This window comes from Megachile rotundata, chromosome 4 (assembly GCF_050947335.1).
Source record: "Megachile rotundata isolate GNS110a chromosome 4, iyMegRotu1, whole genome shotgun sequence".
NCBI lineage: Eukaryota > Metazoa > Arthropoda > Insecta > Hymenoptera > Megachilidae > Megachile > Megachile rotundata.
The window spans coordinates 7,890,145-7,909,419 of NC_134986.1; the positions used below are offsets into that span (position 1 = coordinate 7,890,145).

The following is a 19,275-nucleotide window of genomic DNA, read 5'->3' on the forward strand; positions in this document are numbered from 1 at the left end:
TTAATATCTTATTCTGTACTTTATTTAATATTTTATTCTGTACTTTCTTTAATATTTTATTTCACATTATACTTCATTTTATGCTTGACTTTTTATCTTATGGTATACTTTATATCATGTTTTATTCAATAGCTGATACTATATTTTATGTCCTATCTAATATCATGTTTTCTTTAATATTACAATACGTGCCACAAATATTATAAAGCACAAAAAATATTTACTAAAAATATCATAAATCTGACAATAACAACGTAAAGCTAAGAAGAAGCATATCGAATTTCTTTGAAAGCCGTTTAAGCACCTATGTTAAGATACACGTACATATTTGTCGCGATTGATCTAAATCCCCAAAGAGATTCTACGCTGGAGGATTTTTATGTAACCGGTATCTATGGACCGTGGCTGGTATTACCGTGGATTTTGTCAATGGTGCAACCATCCTCCATAAATCTTTGGACCATCCACTCGTGCCAGAATGAATCTAGAACGTATTCAAACGAAGTTCGCTGGAAGAGAACGGTCGAATATATCCGCGGGTAGGAGAGTACGCGAGTATATCTACTACGTAACTACTCTAAAAGTGACCAAGTACACCAAGGATTCCGCTGGAAATGAATTTAACGGACTCAATTAAAATTAAGTGGTCGCGTAAAAAGATAAACGGGCGGAAACTTTGTTGAAATTAAACCGGAAAGCGAACCGTTTGCTCGCGGCTGAGAGTTTAGGACGCCTAGAATACCTCGTGAATTAGCGCCTCGTGAAAAATACATTTCTTTTTTATGCGATTCTTTTAATATTGTGCGTCTACTTAATTGTTAATCGGGATAAGTATATGCGTTTGAGTTTGAAAGCCAAGCTTTATTCACAGCTTGAGTTGTAGGTGAAACTGAAGAGGAACGTTAAATCAAGTGTTCAGAAAAATATTTTTGACGTATGAAATATACAGTGGAGTAAAAATATGTGGGACGAAATATTTAATTTGTTATATGAAATATAAAATGCAGTATAGAATCAAATGTAGAATGAAATATTAAAGTCAGTACACGATATAATAATATACACTGCATACAATATTTCACATAGAGTGTGTTGTATAATATAATATATAGGGTGTCTCACAACTAGTAGGTCTCTGAAATGTAGCTGACGTGATTCTGAATGAGATTTCCCTTCGCAAAAATGGGGTTTGAAGTTTCGTTTTTGAATTATTAAGAAAAAACACGGACCAATCAGAGCGCGAGGATTACGCATGCGCAGACGCGAGAGCGGCAGCTTCAAGTAACGCGTAGTTATTCAACGCGTGGTAATCCAACGCGTAGTAATGCAACGCGTGGTAATGCAACGCACGGTAATCCTACGCGTAGTAATCCAACGCGTAGTAATACAGCGTGTGAATATTCAACGCGCAGTAATCTAGCGGGTGCATATTCAACGCGTAATAATTCAACGCGTAATAATGCAACGCGTAGTAATTCAACGCGTAATAATGCAACGCGTAGTAATTCTAAGCGTAGGAATCTGATGCGTGGTAATCTAGCGCGTAGTAATCCAGCGTATGGATATCTAACGTGTAGTAATCCAGCGCGTGGATATTCAACGCGTGTTAATACAACGTGTAGTAATGCAACGCGTGGTAATTCCAAGCGTAGGAATCTAACGCGTGATAATCTAATGCGTAGTAATCTATTGTGTGGATATCTAACGCATAGTAATCCAGCGCGTGCATATTCAACGCGTAGTAATTCAACGCGTAATAATGCAACACGTTGTAATTCTAAGCGTAGGAATCTAATGCGAGGTAATCTAACGCGTAGTAATCCAGCGTGTGGATATCTAACGTGTAGTAATCCAGCGTGTGGATATCCAACGCGTAGTAATCCAGCGCTTAGATATTCAACGCGTGTTAGTCCAACGCGTAGTAATGCAACGCGTGGTAATTCTAAGCGTAGGGATCTGACGCACGGTAATCTAACGCGTAGTAATCCCACGCGTAGTTAACCATCGCGTAGTAATCCAACGCGTAGTAATCCCACGCGTAGTTAACCATCGCGTAGTAATCCAACGCGTAGTAATACAACGCGTAGTAATCCAATGCGTAGTAATACAACGCGTAGTAATACAGCGTGTGGATATCCAACGCGTAGTAATCTAGCGCGTGCATATTCAACGCGTAGTAATGCAACGCGTGGTAATTCTAAGCGTAGGAATCTAATGCGTGGTAATCTAACGCGTAGTAATCCAGTGTGTGGATATCCAACGCGTAGTAATCCAGCGCTTAGATATTCAACGCGTGTTAGTCCAACGCGCAGTAATGCAACGCGTGCCAATTCTAAGCGTAGGAATCTGACGCGTGGTAATCTAACGCGTAGTTAACCAACGCGTAGTAATCCGACACTTAGTAATTCAACGCGTAGTAATCCAGCGTGTGAATATCCAACGCGTAGCAATCTAGCGCGTGCATATTTAACGCGTAGTAATCCAACGCGTACTAATCCTCGCAACATTGCAACTCCAACGAAAATTTTATTTCAGATTTAAATACAACTAACCATCAAACGTCCCTAAAGCTAGTGTTAACAGATTAAACGCGTACAACGGACAGAATGTAGAAATCGAACGAAACGAATTCATTTCTCCGAGAGAAACGTCCTAACCTGTTCGGTTTAAACGCGACAGTCGTTAGTCGCAGAAGCGAACGTTGCAATTAGGATTGAATTTCGAAGGTGGCGACGAACCGGACCAGTCGGATTAATTGTTCTCGTCCGATAGCACGTTTCTACGTTGTTACCAGCAAACATTTAGTTCTGTGCGAGAGCAGATAAGGAGCCAATCATTCTGCCATTATTCGCACTGTTCGGACCGTAAGTACTACTTGGAACAGCGAACGTGAAATTATTTGTGGATTGCTATTTTACGATTTCGGAAGTTTCGAGATAGGGAAAGTTTGTTCATTCGGGTATTTTAAGATTTTGAGATTGGGGGATTTATGTGTTGAGGAATTTGGAGATATGGAGAGTTTGGATTTGATGGATTTAGGAGTTTGGGGTTCGTGTATTGAGAAGTTGGAAAATATGGAGAATTTGTGCATTTGGAATTTTAGCGTTTGTGGGTTTTGGAAGTTGAGATTTTAGGACTTAAGGGTGAGATTTAGAAAATGGATAATTGGAAGTTTGGGAATTTGGAAATTTGGAATCTTGGAAATCTGGAATCTTGGAAATTTGGAATCTTGGAAATTTGGAATCTTGGAAATTTGGAATCTTGGAAATTTGGAATCTTGGAAATTTGGAATCTTGGAAATTTGGAATCTTGGAAATTTGGAATCTTGTAAATTTGGAATCTTGAAAATTTGGAAATTTGGAAATTTGAAAATTTGGAATCTTCGAAATCTGGATTCTTGGAAATTTGGAATCTTGGAAATCTGGAATCTTGGAAATTTGGAAATTTGGAAATTTGGAAATTTGGAAATTTGGAAATTTGGAATCTTGGAAATTTAGAAATTTAGAAATTTGGAAACTTGAAAATTTGGAAATTTGGAAACATGAAAATTTGATAATTTGATAATTTGACAATTTGACAATTTTTAAAGTTACAAATTTGTGACCCTAACACGAGTACTTAGCAATTTGAAAATATTTATAAAAAATCAAAAACTCGAAAATTCTATCTTGCAGAAAACGGAAATTTTCTATTAAACAAGAATCCCTCGAAAACGTCGTGGTGTTCGGTTCCTCTATACAAGAAAGCTGAGATTAACCCTAGAACCCTGTTCATCCCATGGTAATGGAATCCAAGCTTTCGTTTATACTTCTACTCCTATTCCCATCGTTGCTTATGGCAGATGGACGTTGAGTCACTGATACTCATTGTTTCATACAGACACATTGACACGAAATAGCAACTGACATTTTGTTCTGATCAACTACTGTGCAGAGCTGTGAAGATGTCACTTGCAATATGTCATCTCGTTTCTTATATTTGTGGGAAACTTTATTGATTTTGTTTGAATTTTGTTAGTTATTTTAGTTTGTTAGTAAGTGTATTTTGGTTATATGAATAATAGGATATTGCTGGAAATGCGATAATACGAGGAAGAGACTAGCATTCAATTTGTCAGAAGCAGACAGGTGTTGAATTTATTAGAAGTAGACTGGTGTTAAATTTATCAGAAATAAACTACTAATGAATTTATTAGAAGTATACTGATCTTGACTTCATCAAAAATAAACGACTAATGAATTTATTAGAGGTACACTGGTTCAGAATTCATAAAAAATAAATTACTGCTGAATTTATCAGAAATAGACTAACCTTGAATTGATCACAAATGAACTACCATTGCATTTATTAGAGGTAAATTAATGTTTGACTGATCGAATATAAATTAGTACTGGATTCATCAAAGTACGATTCAAGCTGAATTTATCAAAAATAAATGAGTATTAAATCTACCAAAGGTAGACTTCCAATGAATTTATTAAAAATAAAATATTGTTCTACTCATCAGAGGTAGACAAAAGTTGAATTCATAAAAACTAAATTAGTGTTAAATTTACCATATGTAGACTTCTATTAAATTTATCAAAAGTAAAATATTGTTCTATTCGTTAGAGGTAGACTAAAGTTAAATTTACTCAAAGCAGACTAGTGCTGAATGTATGAACAGTAGATTGCTGTTGATTGCATCAAAACTAGACTAAAGTTGAATTCATCAAAAGTTTACTAGTGTTGAATTTATCAGAAGGTTTAAGGACTAAGGTTAAATTTCTGGAAACCAAACTAATGCTGAATCTATGAAAAGTCGACAGCTGTTAAATGCATCGAAGCCAAATTAGTGTTGAATTTATCAAATTAGATTACCATTGAATTTGATCAAAAATAGTCTAAGATTGAATTTATCAGAAGTAGACTACCATTGAATGTATCAAAAATAGACTAGGATTGGATTCATCAAAAGTATACCAGCGTTGAATTTACAAAAATCAACCAGTGTTAAATTTATTACAAGCAGATTATTAAACTTCTGAAAAAATATGTCGGTGTATAGTCCCTGGCCATCGAAGGACCACAGAAAATTTCGCTTCCATGGCTATAACATTATGTCGTATATGGAAAATTGTCATAGGTCATGCAAAATTATTAGTAAATACTTTGATAACATATACATAGCAATTTGTTATCGTGATAATAAATTGTGTGGGTGACGAGCGATTAAGGGCCGTGCGAGTGTTTACGTTAGGCTCGAGTATCGATGGCGCGTCAGGTGAAATTTGAATGCCATAGAAAATGTCTGCCTAATCAAAAGACTAGTTTACAACTCTCCAACCACATTATCTGAGTTGAAAAGAATTACAGATATTTGGGAAAATAATGAAGATATGAAGCATGTGTATACAGAGCATGCCGGAAGCTGTGACCAAAGCAAAGGGTGGAAAGACAAGATATTAACGTATGTTAATAACGTTATGTACAGTAGTAGTGTATCATGGCAGCTAATAAATTATATCATTACGAACAGGCCTTTTAATTTTACGGAAAACGTGAAAAATGCTGAAAACAATGGTCGTGGACGACTATGTGGACTGTATTCACAAAAGGCAAACCCCTGTTGAATTTATAAGAAATTAAAACAATGCCCGTATTCCGTCTAGTAATAAGTTCGAAGGAAGCTCGGACGAGAACAATGTTTCTCAATGAATGATCCTCGATGATCAACCGTGCAGTGAAAAGTTGTTAAATTGGTGAGTACGAGGAGATCGTCGTTAGTTTCCGAAAACGGGAAAGAGAAGGGTGGAAATAACGAAGCGTTCCTTGGGGTTCGGCACGAAAGGAGATTTTCTGGGATGTAATTTCTTCCATTCAATTGCAGCGGAAGCTCGGTTCTTCGAAGGACGATGAATTCTGAAACGAATGATGAATCGCGCGCTCAACGCGAAGAGGATTCCGACAATGACTGAAAAACGGATGAATAAGAATGCACTCGAGTCGAGTGGCCAGCTGGACGACGAAGGGAAAAGAAATCCTGCTAACGAACATCCTGCCACGGGATCCGCGATAGTAATTCCTGACTCGGGGAGCTTCGTCGCTCCGGAAAATTCGTTTTCACGATGACAACGGCGTCGATTGAAAACTGCGCCTTCTTCGAAACATCTTTTCCGATTGCTAAGGATTTCGCTCTATTTTTAGTCGAAAGTTCTTATGAACATCTCCGAGTCGACTTGTTACCAAATATAGTGAAATTTGCAACTTTTGGAATTTCGGGATTTTGAGGTTTTTGAAATTTGACAGATTCGGAACTTGGGAATTTAGGGATTGAGGGATTGAGGGATTTAAATTTTAGGTATGTAGGTAGGTAGGTAGCTAGGTAGCTACGTAGTTACGTAGTTAGATAGTTAGGTAACTACCTAACTAGGTAGCTAGGTAGTTAGATAGTTAGGTAGTTAGGTAGTTAAGTAGCTAGGTAGCTAGGTAGTTAGATAGTTAGGTAGTTATGTAGTTAGGTGATTAGATGTTTAAGTGTTTATGTATTTAAGTATTCAGAAATTTAGGTATTTAGATAATTAGTTATTATTTAATATTTAACAATTACATAAAGTCGTCCATTCAGTTCAAAAAACAAGAAAGTATATTTCTAAATCTCATCTTGTGACTCATACACAATACATACCTAACATACCTATATTTCTCAAACCACTTCCAACTCAAGCACACCATCAAAAATTCCATATTGCAGAAAACCTACGAACGAAACAAACATTTCATCGTTAATCAATAAATCCTCGATCGTAGGGAATAAAAGTGGAAGCCGAAGAATAGAATTCGACGTCTGATTGATCATAGGAGTAGGGATTTCCTTCCAACAACCCCAGATATGATCATTTGAAATTGAAACGAAATTTTCCCGCGAATCCGTAATCCTGTCGGCTGGTGATATTCTCGAAGCCAGCAGAGGCTATGTACCCGGTATTTACATATGTACACGCAGAGGTTGCCAGGTTGGGGGTACGGATAGGCGGGTAAAGTAAAAATTGACGAAGTCTAGGAGGCAAGGGCCAGAAAATGCTCGGAGCGATGCCTAATGAGCTTCCTGCGGCATCGCGTCGACGCCTCTACGACTGCCATTCAGATCCAGGATCCCTGACAGCACGGTAATTCAGAACCGAGCGAACGAGATTCGTGAAGTCGCTGACAATCGGCAGCTAGCGTGGCTATTGTTTCAACGGGCCGAGCCACTGGCTTTCAGATGTTTTAATAACCCGTTCTTACCCTCGTATTTTCTTTCGCGTTCGTTTCCTCCTTTTTGCCGCCAATTCGAGTGTCGAACCGCGTCTACCCAAACGAGACCAGACGTCGCGATTCTGTACTTCGCTGCTGACAAGATGGCAGTCGGGCAACATGGACTTGGTACATATTCTTACCTTTAATGAGGGGAAGTCGCTAAGTGTTACTTGTTCATAAAACTTTGCTGTCAATTCAGACGTCTGACAAACAAAATCAAACTATTGTGTATTGTAAACTGACAACATGGCAGCTTGACAAGATGACAATGTCACAACAACTGTTAACTTAGTGGCTATTCTTACTTTTAACAAGGGGTACTTAATAAATGTACTCTCATTTATAAAACTTTATTGCAAATTCAAAGTGTCGAATGACGTTTACCAGGCAAGACTAGATGCAATTGTGTACTACAGCTGACAAAATGGGAGTCGAACAACAGCAGTAAACTTAAAGTATCATATATTCTTCTAATGAGAAAGATTTGTTCAGTGTTAGGTTCATTCATTCATAAAACTTTGCTGCTAATTAGAGTGTTCAGTCACGTCTGTTAAACGAGACGAGTTGTCGTCATTTTGTATTGTATGAAGCTGACAAAATGGCTGCTGAACAAGATGGCAGTCAGGCAACGCTCCAGAACTTAGTACCACGTATTTTTACTTCTGATGAAGAGAACTCATTGAATGTTACATTCTCTCTTTTATAAAAATTTGCTGTCAATTTAAGTGTTGTACGACGTCTACTAAACAAGACCAGTCGCCGCCATTTTGTAACGCTCTGAACTGACAAAATGGCAGCCTAACAAGATGGCTGCCTAACAAGATGGCTGTCTAACAAGATGGCAGTTGACCAACACCTGTGTCCTTACAAATATTTGTAACTTAACCTTAACTCCCTTATTCAGAAATTTTTACAACAATCATACTAAAAATTATTATAAGTTTGCAAAAGCATAATGAACACCAAATGATCGTCTCTGCAATTCTCTGTTTATAATAACATAGGAAATTGATAGTACGCATCGAGTGACTAGCGATCGTCTATGATAAGCAACGATAAATGTCCCATTTACTATGGCGATTATGACACGTTTGGAAAATTTAGATGTCGCGTATCTGTTCATTATGGTGAGCGATGAGCGCACAATAACGGAGTTCTATCTCCCTAATGTACAATCAACGTGTCCATAATTTCGACCGAAAGCGTAAATTACGCAACAATTGATTTGTACGCGCACAATTTTGTGGAATCACCCGAAATAATTGCTCGATTCGTAGATATTAGTAGAGAAATTTCCCGTTGGAATAGCTGCTGGTATATACACGTAGATAGAGTGTGTCGCTGACAAATTTCTCCAGAATTAATTTTCGTAATCGAAACGACTGGGAAAACGTTGAATAATTTCACTGGGAACACATTGCAGACCGAATACGTCGATACACTGAAAAAATCTGATCTGAAGAAATCAAGAAAGTGATGAGAATGTTGTACAATAAAATATTATCCTTCGCCGAAAGGAGTGTGCTAAGCAAATCTTCCCTACGCGGAAAAACAACCGAGGCTGGAAAAATCACTCGTGCCTTTGGTTTAGGTTTAGAGCCTTTAGGAATGTTTCATCAAGGAGAACGTAGGAATTTTTATATTAACCCTTTGCGCTCGAGAGGTGACTCTCAGTCACCATTTTATTTAATACAATAATTTGAAATAAGCATTTTTTTACTGATTCTATAATATGTGACATGTGATGTATAATCATAGTGCAACAAACAATAGTGAAAATTATTTGTAGAGAAATAATAACTTTAAGAAAATTCATTTAACTTTTTAACTAAGTTTTACAATTAAGTTAAGGTTCTTGGCGATTTAGAAATTTGGGAAGCTTGATATTTGAAGAGTCAGGAATTTGGGAAGCTAGGGATTTGGGATGCTAGAAATTTGGAGAGCCTATCTTGTAGGAATTTAGGGTGCTGGAAATTGCGGAAACTAGAAATTTGGGGTGTCAGGAATTTGGAGAGGTAGAAATCTGGGGAGTCAGAAATTTGGGAAGGTAGGGATTTGAAAATTTAGGAATTTTGGGAGCTAGAAATTTGGGGTGCCACGAATTTGGGGAGCTAGAAACCTGGGGAGTCAGAAATTTGGGAAGGTAGGGATTTGGGAAGCTAGGGATTTGGAAATGTAGGAATTTTGGGAGCTAGAAATTTGGGGTGCCAAGAATTTGGGGAGCTAGAAATTTGGGGAGTCAGAAATTTGGGAAGGTAGGGATTTGGAAATTTAGGAATTTGGGGTGCTAGGAATTTGGAGTGCTAGAAATTTGGGGAGCTACAAATTTGGGGTGTGAGGAATTTGGGGAGCTACAAATTTGGGGTGTGAGGAATTTGGGGAGCTAGAAATTTGGGGAGTCAGAAATTTGGGAAGGTAGGAATTTGGGAAACTAGGGATTTGGAAATTTAGGAATTTGGAGTGCTAGAAATTTGGGGAGCTACAAATTTGGGGTGTGAGGAATTTGGGGAGCTACAAATTTGGGGTGTGAGAAATTTGGGGAAGGTAGGGATTTGGGAAGCTAGGGATTTGGAAATTTAAGAATTTGGGGTGCTAGGAATTTGGGAAGCTAGAAATTTGGGGAATCAGGAATTTGGAAAAGTAGGGATTTGGAAATCTAGGAATTTGAAAAATTAAGAGTCCCAAAAAATTGAAGAATTGAAAAATTGAAAATCCGAAAACTGAAGAATTGAAAAATTGAAAAATTGAAAAATTGAAAAATTGAAAAATTGAAAAATTGAAAAATCTGATAATACGAAAGTTGCAACCGCAGTACGCAACAGAAATGCAAGAATAAAAGACTATTTTAAATTTTTATCGCGAAATTCATTTTCTCACCTTGATCCACCGTTTTCCAACGCATACCCACCTAACGTATATTGTTTTTCTTTTCATCGAATAATCCATCCATCCAGCTCTAAATCCATCCACCGTGTTTTCGCACCGCGGTATTTTTTAATATCTTGTAGGTATTCCGTTCTGTTCCGTTTCCGTCGCATCTTCTTTTCGGCATCTTTTTGTCAGGTTGACGCGTTCTCATCCAGTTCCGTTTCATTCCCGCGTTCCGTCGATTTCGTCTTCCATCGGGAAACGCGAATCCTCTCCCGTTCGCTCCGATATACGCTGCGGAGAGGTACATTACCGCGTTCGCATTGCCTGAATTTCCATCTGCTTAGCAGCGGAATCCGCTTTACGTTCCGTTAGACAGAGAAGTGGTATTGCCTACCGATACATTTAGGCGATAGAACGAACGGGGGCAGAGAGCAACAGAGACGGAGCAGAGTGAAAGAGACGAGAGGTTAAAAACGGACGGCGAAAAGAGAAAAGACGAAAAATAGAGGGCGACTTTTCTACGAACGGCCGCGTTCGTTACTCTTTCACGAACAGTTTATCGGCATTCCTACCATTGGATTAACGTTCATTGAATCTCTAATAAATTATAAATTTTTACCAACCCAACGGACTAAACGGTACTCTACTTACTTACTTGCTGCTCGTATTTCACGATAACTGAGCTTTTCGTTGGAGTTGCTCCTTTCAACTTTGTACTCCATTTATTATTGGACATGTATTATTGAACATGTATAATTGTTTTATTGGATATATTGTTGTACAATTATTTATGAGAGTACTTTGCGTTCATTTATTTTTGATGATTTCAGATTTTTAAGGTTATGTTGTATTTTAGTACTTATATTATAAGTTTAAATGATATTTAGTATTCTACGGTGATGTTAGAACTATTTTGGTATGCAGGATCACATGTACTTTTATTTGGTATTAGTACTTCTGGTGTACAATTATAATTTATTAATAATATTTGATTAGTTACTAGTGTACAGTTACTTAATATTATTATTCAATGATATTTAAATTATTTTAGTATAGGTCATTTATTATTAGTGATCTTATATTTTATTACGTACTTCATTTATATTTTATATAACATTTAGTTACATAATATTATACAATAGCATTAGAATTATACAGGTTACCTCAGTTTCAAAAGACAAGTACAAGTTCACAATATTACCAACAAACTAACCAGAATTAAAATACTAATACAAGATCATGTTTTGTGCAATTATTATAAAGCACGTAGATAACAGATTGATAACACATGTAACTAAATAGTCAATTTCGCGTAAAGAGTACGAGATTGAAATTTTTGAAGTAGAGGGTCAAACCATTTCGTCGGACAACGATACCTAATTTATTTCTCAACCTCGAATCGAATCGAATCGAACCGAATAGGTAATTACACGAAATTACGGGTTAAAGATGATTTTGGATTGCACGGGAAACGATTCGGTTCGCGTTATATGGATAATACGCGAGCTGGAACGCGTAGGATGACACGGTTTTACGCGGATATACCGACGGATACGTGTACGCGTAAGCTAGGTTCAATTCTGCGCGTCCCTCCCATAAATACGCGCGTCCGATGGCTCGAATCCTCCATCCAGCTGCAACCACGCGCATCCGTCAAAATTCCATTTAGATGTACATCGATGCATCGGTATCTAAAAAACGCTAATTACCTTAGAATTATATCGCGATTACGTCGAATGCGCTGATACTTCATTTCGCTGCGCCATCTTGTACCACCATTTCAATTCCACCCGCTGCTATCATTTTCTCCAAAGCTGCACTCCGACAAACTTCTAAATCCGTTTTACTACACAGTATGTCGGAAAAATAACTTTTTAAATAAAAGGAAAAGAATTATCTTGCCAAAATTAATTTTTTTTTATTTAAAATACATCCCTTCCATCAATGCACCGATTCCAATAATGATTGTTGTGTTTTATAGGAAAGCCTGTTTTCAGATAACATACTGTTTTAATAGATGGCGCTAGTTTTCCTTAAATTTGAAAAGTTACATTTCAAGAAGTTTTGTCCAACTTCATAAATCGACTTCAATTAAAAATAATTTTGATTTCAAGTCCCTATTTGTAGTAATTGAAAATAATTTTGATTTGAAGTCCCTATTTGTAGTAATTGAAAATAATTTTGATTTGAAGTCCCTATTTGTAGTAATTGAAAATAATTTTGATTTCAAGTCCCTACTTGTAGTATTTTAAACAATCTCGATTATTTTGTAAGAAATGAAAATTTCTTAACACCAGACAGTGAACATCTAAATTAAAAAGAACAAGCAACAAAACTTATTTTGTATCTCAAAAACAGGATAGGAAACCTTAACAAACCCGAGGTGGAAGCTCGTGACCTGCAAGAGTTTCAGCGTAGAATAACAGGATAAGGACACCCGAGTATCCTTTTTATCCCCCGATATTGGATTAAGCGTAAACGAAGGCCATTAATCGGTAGCGTTACCCAGTTAGTTTAGAAATATTTGTACTTGAGAAATAATCGCGGCGCGTAAGTTTGATAAATGGCCGTAAGGAAAATTGATGCCGTATCCGGTAGAATTTCAGGTTGTATTTATGGGGACATGCCGCGTGTGTAATAGGACCAAGGGATATAGGGTAGAACGTAACTCAGCATCAGAGCTGACCGACGAAGCTGAAGCCGAAGCCGAAGCCGAAGCCGAAGCTGGAGCCAGAGCCAGCTTTGCCTGTCGTTCCTGCATCGCGGTAATCCCGAGCAACACGCTCACCAAATACCCCCATAGATATCCCCCATACGGAGCTCCATCGCGGTCGTTCTTGCCAGTTACTTTGAGGTTGAACAACCCGACCTCTTCTCTCTTTGGCTTCGCATTGTTCTCCTGTCCGCTCCGATGCGATACCATCTTAATCGTGCTAATTCGCGCCCACCCATCACTGCCTGACACTCGCTGTATACCTAGCTGTACTCGGTAAACGGAGATTCCAAGGCTTACCATTCCCCTACCCCCGACGTAATGTTACGTCGCGACCTGACGAGTTCTACGAAACCGTCCCTTCGATCTTCGACCAAGAGTTTAAGGTTTTTTACCTGACACACTCATAAACGTTTGTATGAGAAATTTTTGACGATCTTATATGAGTTTCTAGTAATTTGTTTGTTTGGTTAGGGTACATCTCTGGCAGTTTGGTTTATGATCTTTTGTTTGGTTTATGCATTTTTGGCAAGTTGGTTTATGATTTTTTTTGTACTTATTTTATGAAATCTTTGCTAATTCATTTTGTAAATTTTGTGTTTCAGTATTTTTTACATTTTTTATAGGAATTCATTTTGTGAACTTTTATTTATGTTATGACCTTTCGTCTGTTTATTTTGTGAAGTCTTTTTCAGCTGTTTTGTGAACTTTTTGTTAATTCATTTTATAAACTCCGGTTCATTTAATGTATGAATTTTTATACGTTTGTTATATGAATTTTTTATTATTTGTGGTATGAATTTTGTGTCATTTTCTAAATGAATTTTCGTTCATTTATTTCATGAATCTTTGTTCATTTGTTTGATGAATTTTTTATCATTTATTATACATTTTTGTATGCATTTTTGTTCATTTATTTTATTAATTTATTTGAAGAACTTCTGTTCGTATATTCAATGAATTTTTATTCAATTATTATATATGAATCTTTTTTTATTGATTTATTTTAAGAATTTTTGTTCATATATTCGACGAATTTTTATCCAGTTATTACACGAATCTTGTGTCATTTATATATAAATGTTTGGGTAGTTATCATATATTTTTAAAATGATATTGGTACATTACGAATAGTGTCACATTTAGACATCTTCTACGTCACATTTACCTCCTTGCTATTTTCTGCTTTACTCAAGGAACAGGAAGTGTATTCAACACGTAGAGATCTATAATAATTGTTCATTAAAAGATTACGAACCCGGTAGCTCTAACCAGTAAACTGCGACCGACATGTATACACGTCAGTCTAAAATTGTATTTCAGTCCGGTTGACGTTGACGAATTAGCCATTATTTTTATGAAATCCTTCGTCGTTTCACTTTAAGCTTCTTCATAAAATGTATTATAAAAAACATTTCAACTTCGACGTGTATACTCGTCATTGGTTGATTTCGACATGGTGGTCATATGTGATCGATACTACAAAAATTAAATTTATTAATTATGGAAAAAACAAATGAAAGAAACTTTTGAATCAGTGATATACAGTAACAAATTAAAAGATGAAAGAGAAAAATCATGTACTCTTGATGTATGTACTGTTGATACTCTTCATATGTGACATATGCGATCCACACTCTAAATTCAGTTAAATTAATTATTTATAGAAAAAGCAAATAAAAAGAAATTTTGGGAGCTCTTAATGTTCAGACAATAATATAAATTGATGGATTAAAAGATGAAATGGACAAATTAAGTACTTTTGCTCATATGTCATATGTGACATATGTGATCCACACTGTAAATTCAGTTAAATTAATTATTTATAGAAAAAGCAAATAAAAAGAAATTTTGAGAGCTCTTAATGTTCAGACAATAATATAAATTGATGGATTAAAAGATGAAATGGAAAAATTAAGTACTTTTGTTCGTATGTCATATGTGACATATGTGATCCACATTGTAAATTCAGTTAAATTAATTATTTATAGGAAAAGCAAATAAAAAGAACCTTTGAGAGCTCTTAGTATTGGGACAGTGATATAAATTGATGGATTAAAAGATGAAATGGAAAAATTAAGTACTTTTGTTCGTATGTCATATGTGACATATGTAATGCACACTATAAATTCAGTTAAATTAATTATTCATAGAAAAAGCAAATAAAAAGAACTTTTAGAAGCTCTTAGTATTGAGACAATGATATATATTGTCAAATTAAAGGATGAAATAAAAAAATTAAGTACCCTTGTTCGTATGTCATATATGTCATATATGTGACATATGTGATTTGTATTGTAAATTCAGTTAAATTAATTATTTATGGAAAAAGCAAGATACAGGAATTTTTAACAATTCTTATTGTTTAAACAGAGATATGAATCGACAAATTAAAAGATGAAATAGAACAATTAAGTACCCTTATTTGTATGTCATATGTGACATATGTGATCTACACTCTAAATTCAGTTAAACTAATTATTTATGGAAAAAGCAAGGTACAGGAATTGTTAACAGTTCTTAATGTTCAAACAGAGGTATGAATCAACAGACCAAAAGATGAAATAGGAACATTAAACACCCTTGCTCTTATGTCATATGTGACACATATGCAGCACTGCAAACTCAGTTACTTCAATTAATTATAGAAAAATCTGGGACTGGTATATACCCAAATCTCTAAATCACTAAGAATGTTTGAATAGTTAATTAAGAATCTTTCTATATTTCCCAAATTTCTAAGGTACCACTTGCAATCTAAAAATCTGAGACTTTTGTATACCCGAATTTCCAAGTCACTAAAAATGTCTGAATAGCAAATTTAAAGCTATTCCAAATTTCCTAAATTCCAAAAATACCACTTGCAATCTAAAAATCTGAAACTTCACCTAAGTTTCCAAGTCACTAAAAATGTCTGAATAGTAAAATCTGAAAGTGATCCCTAAACGAACACCCCAACCGTCCATAAACTTCTTCGTTTTGTTCGTCCCTTCAGTCGTCGTTGCACAAGACGTACCATTACTCGTAACGTAAAACGCATTCGAACATCGCATTAGAACTAACAACCTAGTCGAATCGTTTGAACAAACACAATAACAAAACGCGATGTTTTTAATTACGTCGAAAGTTGCGTAGCTCGCGGTTACGTACGGGTAGTTTCGAAGTACCTCGTTCGTGTCGTACTTGAGAATTCACGACAGTGGAAAAGCTAAGTAACAAGGTTTCGTTGCCGTTAACTCGAATTATCACCGGTAATGTCCTCGTTGCAAGTTGACGAACTTTCGGAGGGTTCTTCCGACAGTGGTAACTGAAAAGTTTCGCGGAAAAGAGAAAGATTCAAAATCCGTTAAAGAACGTCGCAGTCGTCGTCGACGATGTCGTTGACGCTAGCCGAGCGTGTCAGAAACAGAAACATCGTTTCTCAACGGTGACAGAAATTTAAGTTTAGTCTTCGTATTACGGTACGCGGCTTTTCACCGCGACGAACGACAAGGCTGGAATAACAACCGTACGAAACTTTCTTCGTCCTTTGCACTGTGCCGTTGTCGTTTATTCAACTAACTAATTAACAACGATATCTTCGCAATACTTCGGAAAATTCTGTTTCAATCAATGCTTATTTATTATTCATTCACAAAATAAATATATCTTACTCATTTTTAAAAATAAATATTTATTATTCATTGACAAAATAAATATATCTTATTCATTTTTTAAAAATGAATATTTATTATTCATTGACAAAATAAATTTATCTTACTCATTTTTAAAAATGAATATTTATTGTTCATTCACGAAATAAATATCTTATTCATTTTTTAAAAATGAATATTTATTATTCATTGACAAAATAAATTTATCTTACTCATTTTTAAAAATGAATATTTATTGTTAATTCACGAAATAAATATATCTTATTCATTTTTAAAAATGAATATTTATTGTTCATTCACGAAATAAATATATCTTATTCATTCTTAAAAATGAATATTTATTATTCATTCACGAAATAAATATATCTTATTCATTTTTAAAAATGAATATTTATTGTTCATTGACAAAATAAATATATCTTATTCATTCTTAAAAATGAATATTTATTGTTCATTGACAAAATAAATATATCTTATTCATTCTTAAAAATGAATATTTATTGTTCATTCACAAAATAAATATATCTTATTCATTCTTAAAAATGAATATTTATTGTTCATTCACAAAATAAATATATCTTATTCATTCTTAAAAATGAATATTTATTGTTCATTCACAAAATAAATATATCTTATTCATTTTTTAAAAATGAATATTTATTATTCATTCACGAAATAAATGTTTCTTGTTCATTTTTAAAAATGAATATTTATTATTCGTAGTAAGTGTGCATTGATAGATAGTGTTAAATTAAATGAGTAAATAAAAAATTAGTGAAAAGACGTAAACGAAATGTAACAAAAATCTATCGTAAAAGCATTGGAATCTATCAGTCCATAAATATTCGCGATAACGAAAATCCTTTGAAAGCTGTTTGCCGTTCGAACCGCGCGTTCCAGTGGTACAACCCTGTCGAGAAGAAATTCTGACGCTTGGCTGCCTGCAGGAATTGATTCTCTAGCAGACGCTTCAACGGTACGTGACAGAAAAATCTGTCTCTGTACACGATGCCAGCCCGTAATTCGATATTCTGGTCAGGAACGGATAAGAAGATTCCTTCGAGAGCTTGGTACAGTAATAATTATGCGAGGAATATCATGGTGATCGCGCTACCGGCATAGCAAGTGCTCCGAACGATATTTTCCCCTCAAAGACTGACCTATTCGAGTCTACATCTTTTTCTCGACATGATTCATCGGCTGGAAGAATTCGTTTCCTTTTTGTTGGAATTGGGATCTTTCTGGGCCAGAGCTTCTTAGGACTCTTTTTCATAATTTTTGTCCCGTAATTAAATTTTGTTAGGATGGCTTGTTATTGGAATTAAATTAGAGAACTCTTTTTGAAAAACTATTCATGATCGATTACTGCGGTTTACTTGAAACTAAGTGGACGAGCTGATATGTGACTGATAGGTGATACATGCTTTGATAATACCTGACTAATAAGTACTATATGCTGTAGTATAATATGAGGCAGTATATGACTATCATATGTGATCATCAGATACTAGCTTTAATGTATGGCTAACAAGTACTACATGCTTTGATACGTGAGTAACAGGTACTATATGCTTTGATAATACGTGACTAATAAGTACTATATGCTGTAGTATAATATGAGGTAGTTTATGACTATCATATGTGACCATCAGATACTAGCTTTAATGTATGGCTAACAGCTACTACATGCTTTGATATGTGACTAACAGGTGCTACATGCTTTGATAATACGTGACTAATAAGTACTATATGCTGTAGTATAATATGAGGTAGTTTGTGACTATCATATGTGACCATCAGATACTAGCTTTAATGTATGGCTAACAGGTACTACATGCTTTGATACGTGACTAACAGGTACTATATGCTTTGATAATACGTGACTAATAAGTACTGTATGCTGTAGTATAATATGAGGTAGTTTATGACTATCATATGTGACCATCAGATACTAGCTTTAATGTATGGCTAACAGGTACTACATGCTTTGATATGTGACTAACAGGTGCTACATGCTTTGATAATACGTGACTAATAAGTACTATATGCTGTAGTATGAGACTATCATATGTAACTATTAGATACTACATGCTTTAATGCGTGACTAACAATTTCTACATGCTTTGATATGTGAGTAACAGGTACTACACATCTTGATATGTAATTTAACACTTTCTACATACTTTGATATGTGACAAACAGATACAGGTGCACCATCAAAATTGATATCGATAAATAATATGTATAGCACTTAGAGCAGGTCAATTCGTAGCAAACAAATTACCTAACTCCTTAAAATTTCACGTTACTATCATATTTAACATTATCTTCTCTTAATAAATATTCTGTGTTAAAATTATTATGTGTAACTGTGTCACGATTTTGTTTTTGCCTCGAGATATTTCACTCGTACTAAGATCGTACGGTTTCGGGGGTTGCTCCAGGTCAGGCCTGAAAATGGACTTTCCGAAGTAGCTACTTGCGAACGCCGCCAGACACTTGCTCGATCTAATGGGACTGTTCGTTTCGACTGAAATTTTACTTCAGTAAAATTTTGTTGTAAATTATTTCATAATGCGAGTTCTATGCTTTTATGTTCTTTTATTTTTAATTTTTTCGTGCTTGAAATTAGGACATTTTTATATTGTGACATTTAGAGGTTTGAGTATTTAATATTTCCAAACTTCGAAATCTCATTTTCAATTTATATGGTTATAAATTTGAGAATTTCAAGATTTCTATTGTTTAAGTCTTTATATT

The 19,275-nt window shown here is 35.2% G+C and overlaps 1 protein-coding gene across 9 annotated transcripts in view; it reads left to right on the top strand.

Moving 5' to 3' along the window:
* Nucleotides 1-19,275, top strand: part of DIP-lambda (Dpr-interacting protein lambda) — a 126,163-nt gene that overhangs the window by 86,267 nt on the left and 20,621 nt on the right. The gene's annotated exons all lie outside the window — the stretch shown is intronic.